The 8909-nt window shown below is 43.5% G+C and overlaps 1 long non-coding RNA gene across 1 annotated transcript in view; it reads right to left on the reverse strand.

Annotated features, from left to right (window-relative positions):
- LOC309540468 overlaps positions 1 to 8575 on the reverse strand; it is a 72629-nt gene extending 64054 nt beyond the window's left edge. The window contains exon 1 of the long non-coding RNA XR_014223322.1: positions 8529 to 8575. This is a non-coding gene — a long non-coding RNA (uncharacterized lncRNA). The remainder of the gene's footprint in view (positions 1 to 8528) is intronic.
- Between the last annotated feature and the right edge of the window lie 334 nt (positions 8576 to 8909).

An 8909-nucleotide genomic window follows, 5' to 3' on the forward strand; every position in this document is an offset into this window, starting at 1 on the left:
CCACCACATTTTTAAGGCTGTAATCCTATGGTTCCTGGAGCTATAGGATACTCTTGATGAAACTAAATAAATAAAAGTAACTGTGTTAGGGTGGAGTGTTGTTGTTATTCTTTGTTATTATGCTATACATTTTTGTGTTTTTATATTGTAAGCTGCTCTGCAATCTTTGACTGAAGGACGGTATTGAAATTTAATTAATAATATATTAATAATAAGTTGAAGGAGATTCACCAATAGAGAGGGAAATCTGCTTTAGAGATCCTGTTGTAACTAAAAGTGGAAGACTCAAATCACTGCAGTTGTATCGCTGAAAGCCAGGGCTGCCTTAAGCATATGCAACGCTGGGGTGCAAAGATCCGCATGGCGGCGCACCCCCCCCCCGCAGGTTGCCCAGTGCCAGGTGCGCAGGAGGGTGGAGCCTGCCGGCTGCCTTAGCATCTTGCTGGCTCAGTCGCCCCCGAACTTGTGGCACAGAGCCACCCGCAGCAGAAGAGACCACCACGGTGCTCCAGCTGACGGGTGGGCTCTTCCCCGGACTCAACTCTTGGGCCCTGGACTCTCAGCCTGGCATCCCTGAGAGCCCAGCGCCCGGGTGCCACGCACCCCTAGTGCCTATGGATAAGATGGCCTCCTGAAAGCGCACTTCAGGTGTATGTCAGAGATTCCCTGGACACCCCCACCTAGAATGTGAAAAGTATTCTAGCAAACCTGAAGCTGATGTAGTTATTTTACCTCCCATTGGAACCAATGGAAAGGGGAATGTTGAGGGGAAAGGGGATGGGAGTAAAGGAAGAACCCACTCGTTTTCTGACTGGCAAAAATCCAGTGGGGCTTAGGAAGTGTGGTTCCTCCATCATGGACTCTTACCCAGCCACTTCCACAGGATAGCTCTGCCCTTTTTGAAAGCAAGAGAAGTTATACAATATGATGTGAAAAAATCATGTTGATGACGATTCAGAACTTGGAAGGGAAATATTAGTTGTGAAAATCCATTTAAAAAGAACACCTCAGTGCTGCTAAACACTCTGGGTGGTCAAAATATGGATCTTAACAGTAAGAAATCAGTCTGAGTTCTGTTGACAATTGCAAGAAAGACTTTTACAAGGTTTTGGAAACATCTGAAGTGGGCTGATGTTGAATATGGTACAACTAAAGACTGGATTTTGGCACTGGAAGAGAAGCTAACACAAAAGCTTTGTAGCTAAAGAGCAGATTAAGAATGATTTTATTTATTTTTTTGGCAATTATTATGATTGTATTATATACACAAATAAAGCAGGACACAGCAGCCAATGTGCTCTTTGCAGATTTGCAACTCATGCCTTTGGGAAGTGCTGGATTATCACAGTCCTACCACTAATTTGCCAGTTGAAGACAAGTTGTTGCTTGGTTACTGCCAGTCTGTTTCAGGACTGAGTAAGGAAATGTACAAGCAGCACCTGAAACAGAAGTCTACAAAGCTAGAGTTGGAGAAATTTCTTCATGTTTCTAACGTGTGTGTGTGTGTGTGTGTGTGTGTGTGTGATGTTTTTAAAATGCAACAACGTTTTAGAAATATTGCCATGAGGGAGGAGGGGAGAAAGGGGAGTCCCTGGCAAGCTGGTTGATCGTTTAAATCAATCAAGACTATGAAGGCAGAAAATGTCATACAGAACAAAAGTTGTGATAAATATTACTGTGAAGCAAAATTATGTAGTGAGCCTTCTATTTTAATATGCCATGAGCAGTTTTTAAGCAATTTCCTTCCTTTAATGGAAGGCTTTTACCAATGGCTGATGATTAATTACTTACCTGCCCTTCACCCTAAGGTCCTAGGTTGGCAATATACACAGCCCATAACCAAAAAATTAAGCAATGAGATTTTTTGAGTTTTTTGCCCTGCCAGATTCCCTATGAAAATCCACATAACAATTCAACCCTAAAGGGTGGGTTTTCCTAGGGACAGCAAAGGGGAAGTGTTCAGAAACAGACCAGGAAATTACCAACCTGGGCCTAGAAAGGTAAGTGTGGCTGAGCCCTCAGTTACAAAACAAATCCAGTAGCACAACAGAGTAACATTTAGAAATAAGTTTCCTTTTTCTATTGTTTGGTTTTATGAACGCTAATCATTAATATAATGAAAAGAGTAGGTAGAAATTTAAATTTTCAAGACCTTGATGTTCAAAACCTCTCACAACTCAAGTCCTCTTTAGGCATTCACAATAGCTGGGCATGTATGGAGATGTGGCTGACTCCTCTTTTAAAGGTAAAGGTACCCCTGCCCGTACGGGCCAGTCTTGACAGACTCTAGGGTTGTGCGCTCATCTCACTCTAGAGGCTGGGAGCCAGCGCTGTCCGCAGACACTTCTGAGTCACGTGGCCAGCGTGATGAAGCTACTCTGGCAAGCCAGAGCAGCACACGGAAACGCCGTTTACCTTCCCGCTAGTAAGTGGTCCCTATTTATCTACTTGCACCCGGGGGTGCTTTTGAACTGCTAGGTTGGCAGGCGCTGGGACCGAGCAACGGGAGTGCACCTCACCATGGGGATTCGAACCGCCGACCATCGGCAAGTCCTAGGCTCTGAGGTTTTACCCACAGCGCTGCCCGCGTCCCAACTCCTCTTTTACTGCTTCCTTTTTTGTTCCTCTTTGTGTGCCCATTGGTATGTGTAGATAGCCTCTGAACATACCATACAGGTTCCACAGGAACCAACTCCAGGGGGCTGTGGATGCCTGGGCACCCACAATAATATACCTCGGGTATGTACCTCGGGTTACATACACTTCAGGTTACATACGCTTCAGGTTACAGACTCTGCTAACCCAGAAATATTACCTCAGGTTAAGAACTTTGCTTCAGGATGAGAACAGAAATTGTGCAGTGGCGGCGCGGTGGCAGCAGGAGGCCCCATTAGCTAAAGTGGTGCTTCAGGTTAAGAACAGTTTCAGGTTAAGAATGGACCTCCAGAACGAATTAAGTTCTTAACCTGAGGTACTACGGTAATTGTGGGGGCTGGGCACCCACAAAGTCAATGAGAAAAGCCGGCGGGTGGCAGCAGCCCTGCCTCTGAGAGAGAAGTAGTTCAGCTCCGCCCTCCCCAGCCAGCCAGCGAGGCACCCTTTTCCAGGGGGGTGGGGTTCAGATGTGGAGGCAGAGACACCCTCCCCGCAGAAAAGAGCACCTCGCTGGCTGCAGAGAAGGAGGAAGAAGAGGAGCCACCGCTGCTCACCGCAACGCAGATGTGCAACATGACGCATCCGCCTGACAGCGGCAGGCACCCACAATCCTGAGAGCAAGATGGCACCCCTGACAGGTTCTCACACATATTTTCAATGACCGCATTTGGAATACCTGTAGTTCTATACCATAGTGCTTCATAGACAGAAGCTGGGATTTGTCATATGATACATGATTTTCACAAAATGCTTATCACCATTAAAGGTGATACTAGGCCCTGGTGTGAGAGTATCGATGTATGTAAGTAGAACATAATGCATCCATGTGATCTTTTTGTAGAGTGGCATTCTATCTCTTATGCCACCACATCAGTGGAAACTAGGCTATACAATTTTGAGATGACCCCAGTAATGTCCCTAAGTGCAGCAAGCCATTATCTCTGGAATGCCACTGGTGGAAGCATAATCAGCTGTAGGGCCATGACAATAGTGATTACAGCATTAGGGCAGAGAGTTGCTATGTAACAGAATTGGCTACGTTAATTCCTACGGCAGAATGTTACCAAAAGACTGGAAGTTCCATGGCAAGGATCCCACACTCTCCCAACAGCTTAGCCCATCGCTTTGCTAGTGCTGTAATATACGAGCATCAGAGGTTATTTTAGTAAATTATCTCAGCAAATTAGAGATAGTCAAAAATGCAACATTTATGATGGTTTTCAAATTTTGATCTAACATTTGTTTCGCAACACATAATTTTATACACACTCTGCACTTTTTGCTATCCAAAATATTATATAACAAAAGTGGTTCTTTTAGAACAAGCAGAGTATTTCAAAATGGTTTTGGCAACCAAAACATCAAACAGAATACTTAACAGCGGGGGAGGGGAGGGTAAATCCATCAATCAACTGGATTATTTAGGGCCCTTTTACTGCCAAACAACAAACAAACAACCCCAGAATTTAGGCTCGGATCCAAAGATATGCAATATGACCTTCAGACTTTGGCTTATGACTTGGCCTCTGTGTGGGGAAGGGAATTTGGTCCTTAAGGCATATGGTGGGGCTGAAGCAAGCCAGTTGTACTTATTGGCTCCAGTGCTTTGACGATTTAGCCAATAGTTACAACTTTGTATCAGTGATTTGTTTTTAATCAATTCATTCTACTTACTCCACCCTTTATCCAAGGGCCCCGTTGTTAAGATAATACAGACAGTAAGTCTTTCCATGTAACTTAATGCTTGTTATGCTTGTTAACCACATTCCAATAGCGGGTATTTGTTTTCGCAACCATAGTGACGACATATATTTATTGGCTGCACTTACTAGGGATTCTAAACAAGTATCTGTCTTTGTTTAATTTCAGCAAATGAGGACATTTTCCTAATGCCGCAGAAATATGGATTTGGAGTCAGGCACTGCCTTAAGAAATAAGTTGTTCATCAGTATTCTAATAACATACTGGAATGTTTTCAGGTGGGACCATCATCCACATAGAGGAAATCAGGCATGTCTATCACCATTTTGTTATAAATTTGGGGGCCAAAAATGTACTGCAAGGTACTGTGAGGTACAGATTGGAGACTTTGTATTAGCATTCCTAATGTTTAAAATCCTAGAAAATGCAGTGCAGGTATTTCCTTTCCTCCAAGGACCAAATTTTGGTGTACATGGTCCTCCTCCTCATGTGGGTCAGACTATGTGGGAGGGGTGCCATTATCCACGTGTACCCTCATTCCCATATTAAGCAGGGGATGAGGGAGTCTTGTTTTTAAAGTGAAAAGAGGGTGATGGCAAGAGAAGGGTGTTGAACGCTTCCACCTTCTGTGCCTGCTTCGCCCACCTTTCTTGGCTCTGATACCAGAAGTGATCTGGGAGTGGGACATAGGAACCAACTCCCAGGGCCTGAGTTCCCCCCAATTAAATATTGGAGGAGGCCATGCCCCCCAAAGTTGATGGCCATTGCCATTCAAATGATGTGCATGCACCACACCTTGTGATCAATTATACAGGGCAAGGCTTACTGAGCCCCCCAAAAAATATTTTATTCAAGTTGGCACCCCTGATTGGGAGGAGGTGACTGAAGCAACTGGCAGAGTGTCAGATGTTGGGGTGGGAGGGAGCAGTGCTCATCTCTTGACTGCTCTTTTTGTTGTTAAAGTAAGACCTCTCCCTTTAAATCAATCGGATGCAATGTGAGTTTACTGTGCAGTTTGCTCTTAGTTAACATTCATCCATTTACTACTGTCAATGTAACAGGATCCTAGCTGAAACATTTTGGCAGTTTCTTAAGGGAAGGTCTGAAATCCAAGAATGACAGTAGGGCAACTGAAGGAAAGGATGGGGAGGCAGCGAAAGCTCCTTATAAAAGCCTTATTATCACTGGGGAAATCTCTATCATTAAAGAAAGACTGTTATGGGGGGGGGGATCCCCAATTGCCTTGCAGAGCTTTCCAAAGATAGATCTGGCAGCTTTTTAGGCCTTGAATTGCAAGATGGGATAGATGCTGTAATCCAGTGTTTCCCAACCGGTGTTCCGCGGCACACTAGTGTGCCGTGAGACACCGGCTGGTGTGCCGTGGGAGGGAGGCGGGCGAGTCGGGCGGCGAGAGGCGGCGGCGGCGAGGATCCGCGTCGAGCCGGGGGCGGCTCCGCGGTGCTGGTGCCGAGCGGCGGGGCAGCGCGTGCAAAAGGGAGGAGCGCGAGACAGCGGAGGAGGAGGAGGCCGGCATGTCCGGGCAGCAGCAGCAACAGCAGCAGCAGCAACTCCCGGCGACGGCTCCTCCTCTGCCCGCTATCGCCGCCACCACCACAACAGCCGCCGCCGCCTCAGCTGCCGCCGTCCCTCAGTCCCTCGCTCTGCTGCCTCCTCCCACCACGGCAAGGGGAAGGGAAAAAACGTTCACTTTTGTGCGTCCCTCCCGGCGTGATGCTGCGCGCTGACGTCACGGGGCAGGGCTTTAATGGTGGTGTGCCGCGAGATTTTTTTCCGGTAAACAGGTGTGCCGTTGCCCAAATACGTTTGGGAAACACTGCTGTAATCCATATTGGATTTCATGGGACATTCTGAATGAAGAAGAAGAAAACCAAAGCAAGCGGTAAAACGACTCACTTAAATTACCAGATTGAAACACGTTGACCTCAGAAAGCTATTGACATTTCATTCGAATGAATGAGACATACTATTCCAATGCTATTTTGCAAGTTTGGTGTGGCAGAGGAATATGCATCTCCCAGCTAAGATAACACGTCTGTCACAGATTGGATAAAAGTTATGACTTACAGCATTTGATCCTATTTCCATACTTGATTAATGTTAACCACTAAAGTCAAAGTTTCAAAAGTCTGAAGGAAAAGTGGAAGCTATAATACATTTCCTGTAAGAAAAATAATCTTTGTTCTCTAGCCACTAATTTCCCCTAGAACCCCAGCGTCTGCCTGTTATTTCAGTTCAAATTTGACGAGAAAAGGTCATTTTGGAGGTTTTTGCAAACTGCATGCCACACAGAAGCAAGCCTTCATCCAACACCACAAAAGGAATACAGCATGGGGGAGGCTACTTTGCTGATTCTAGGCTAACTTTCAGCATGCAGTCAAGGCACTTGCAACCTGTATTAGACACTGTTATACCATTTCCCCCTGATGGCTTGGCTTGTGACATCTTATCAGCAGCTCAGATATTTAACACCTCTTTGTTATATTAACAAAGCCATAATTCAAGAACTACTAAACCAGACTCCAAAAATGCCAGAAATTCCATTGTGAATGAATATGTGCACATACATGGCATTATGAAAAGAATTGTGTTATGCTGTGCACTTTGCAAACTATACACATTCTGACTTTTTTGTCAGTTCTGGAGCAAGATGAAAATCCACCAGTACAAGATTAGTAAATTCAAAGCCAATTAACTCCTCCATTAAAACATTTGCTTTAATACCCCCAGAATGTTATAAATGCACACCAACCAAACTTATCTATGGTACATTACAAAGAAGAGAACTTTTAGAATGTTTTCTAAAAGTTGAAGTCCCAAGAGATTTTCCTTTTAGCTAATAATTCCTGAGAATGTCTCTATAATCTTTGAGATACTACCTAGTGTTTCAGCCTTTTCAACAATATTAGTACTCCCGAATGCTATAAAATATAGCAGCATCCTATTATAGACCTACGGTAACTTCCAGGGTCATAGTATGCTTGTTTATTCTTGACTAAGACTGCAATCCTTTACTCCCTTTCTTAGGAGGAAGTCCCATTTAAATGAAGAGGACTCTCAAGTAGACATGTATAGGGTTGCACTATAAGACTAAATAAATAAATAAATAAATAAATAAATAAATAAATGAAAACAAATTTAAAGTAGACTCAATACTGGGGCAGGCAGAACACAGGGTTCTGATGGAGGCACAAATTGTGCTCTCCACAGACATCAGATTGAGCATTTGATGAGTGTGGAAGATAATCCTCTTTGCTCAACTGATCTACACAGAGGAGCTGGGTGTGGAGGGGGAGAACATTGTGTGCTTATATGTCTCTTGTATGCATTAGAGTGTATAGGATGGCCATGCCTACTTCTGTGATGCAGCCCTTGGAACTTTAGTCAAGAATGAATGTGGCTCTTTGGCCAAAGAGGTCAGCCAGCTTGTTAATTATAAGCCCTTGTTACTCAGTTATGTGACAATTTCTGTGGAAGGCCCAGCCTCCCAGTTGCAACTCCTGTCTGATGCCACAGGTCCCATTTACCATATTTCTTTCATGCAGCCATGATCAGTTTGAAAGAGGATACTCAATGCAAGTTAAGAAAACATGGCCGTGTGTGTGGATGCCTTTGGGACCACAGTATTTGTTTGCCATTGTTGACAAACCATGTCATCACAAGCATGGAGATCTGTGCCAAGCAAAATGCATAGCCAAAAGAAAGGCACAGAATTCCAAGTATACAAGAATACTTCAAGAATCCATGGCTGCAATACTACACTAACTTACATGGAACTGGAAGTAAGACCTATTGAACTCAGTGACTGGGCTGCAGAACTCTTTTTATAGAGACAGACTTCAAAAACAATCATATAACTTTTAGAAATATATACAATACATCCCCAAACAAATTTGAAATTTATATCGTATTCATAATTGTTATATTGTATGTTATAAATGAAAGATTTCCCCCTAAGTATTTTAAAAATACTATCATCTTTGATGTCTTTAAAAACAGAGACAACCGCTTTTGCACATCAACCTTTAACATTCAGGGCCGATAAAGAAAGGCAGCTTCCATATTCTTTTATCTTGCCCTACTTCCAAACCAAAAATAATTATCAAAACATTTTACCACAAAAAGCATAAAAAACAAGTCTTATTGCAGCCTACCTTTCCAATGAAGAAATCCAACTGACTGTATCCTGCTATCTGCCCCCATTCAGTTGAATCAATTATTTCATCAATGCAAGATGACTCACATGTAGTCAATTATCACCATCTGCATTGGTTTAATAAAAAGATGTAACTGTAGCAAGGCATTTAACTATTTTATTAACAAAACTACAGTATCACACCAGTCTCTCTCTTAGGCAAACCTCTCATCCTAATAAAGACCTAAGTAGGGATAATTCTTCACCTGTACAGTTTTTCAAGAGATATTCTGAGGTTTTCTATACATTCCTGGTAATTATATTTACATACATATAACAAATTGTAGGGGAATCTACTGCAAACATCATGGAGTAAAATCCTTCAAAACACATCTTCCCT

This window comes from Podarcis vaucheri (genome assembly GCF_965113315.1).
Source record: "Podarcis vaucheri genome assembly, chromosome: 9".
NCBI classification, from domain to species: domain Eukaryota; kingdom Metazoa; phylum Chordata; class Lepidosauria; order Squamata; family Lacertidae; genus Podarcis; species Podarcis vaucheri.